At 38.3% G+C, this 1,204-nt stretch overlaps 1 long non-coding RNA gene across 1 annotated transcript in view; it reads left to right on the forward strand.

Annotated features, from left to right (window-relative positions):
- The window catches only part of LOC105518766, a 5,290-nt gene extending 4,788 nt beyond the window's left edge, over window positions 1-502 (forward strand). The window contains exon 3 of the long non-coding RNA XR_001002879.1: window positions 302-502. This is a non-coding gene — a long non-coding RNA (uncharacterized LOC105518766). The remainder of the gene's footprint in view (window positions 1-301) is intronic.
- Window positions 503-1,204: the final 702 nt, after the last annotated feature.

Here is a 1,204-nt window from a genome sequence, read left to right on the forward strand (position 1 = left end):
TATTTGTTTTCAGTAGCCATTAGTTGAAAAATGCATAATAAAAAGCTACCATAATTCAGTTTTGATTATAAACTAAGTTGCACTAAACACAAAAGAATCAGCACACACTTTAAATAAAAACCCTTTGTGTTCAGAATGTATTATTTGGCCAATCCACCTGCAATCCTTGGGGGCTTAGGCTGCCTCTTTGCAGGTGTGATTGATTTCCCAAATCAGGAACTGTTGCCTCTTGATTGTATTCTGTGGACCCAGGTCCCCAAACCAGCAGGTCTGGGGCATAATTTTTTTGTCTTTTTCTCAGATGAAGAGTTATCTTAAGGATCATCTTTCTCTAAGATAAGCATCCCTTCCTGGAGTTCCTATCTTCCAAGATGTGACTGTCTGGAGTTCCTTGACTAGGAAGATGGATGAAAATGGCGAGCTTGTGGATAGGGACTACAGGGGATATGGGAGGCAGGGAAGAGGGGTTGTTTCTTTTAATAAATCCTCATTGTTAAAAGCACTCATACTATTTGAGTTATTTGGTTAAAGGTGAGGAGGAGGAGGGAGAAGGACAGATGACATTTGTTGCGTACTGACTATCAACAAGGACCATGTTAAATTCTCCCCAGACATTATCTAAGTATCCTTAACAACCTTTTGACTGCACTTCTTATCATCACCATTTGAGGACACTGAGGTTTGGGGCAAAGTCATATAGCAAGTAACTGTCAGGGCCTAAACTATAATCTCATGTCAAATGCCACATAAGGCCTATGCATTATAGCATGGTAGTCAGGAGTTCTGACTCTGAATTTCAAACCCAGGCCCACCACACAGCCATGTTGCTTTCAGTGAGAATCTTCGTCTTTCTGTGATTCAGTTTCTCATATATATAATAGTACCTCATAAAACTACAAAGATAAAAGAGGGTCATGTAAAGTACTGACACATAGAAAGCATTCAGTAAGTGTTAACTACAGTGATTATCAACACAGTAGTACCCCTAATCCACGGGGGATATGTTCCAAGACCCCCAGTGAATGCACAAAACCATGGATAGTATCAAACTCTACATATACTGCCAGGGATAGCATCAAACTCTATATATGTGTGTTCTGTCCTATAAATACATACTTATGATAGAGTGTAATTTATAAATTAGGCACAGTAAAAGATTAACAATAACTAATAATAAAATAGAACAAATAAAACAATATGCCAA

The sequence above is a fragment of the Colobus angolensis genome, unplaced genomic scaffold, assembly GCF_000951035.1.
Source record: "Colobus angolensis palliatus isolate OR3802 unplaced genomic scaffold, Cang.pa_1.0 Scaffold329, whole genome shotgun sequence".
Classification (NCBI taxonomy): domain Eukaryota; kingdom Metazoa; phylum Chordata; class Mammalia; order Primates; family Cercopithecidae; genus Colobus; species Colobus angolensis.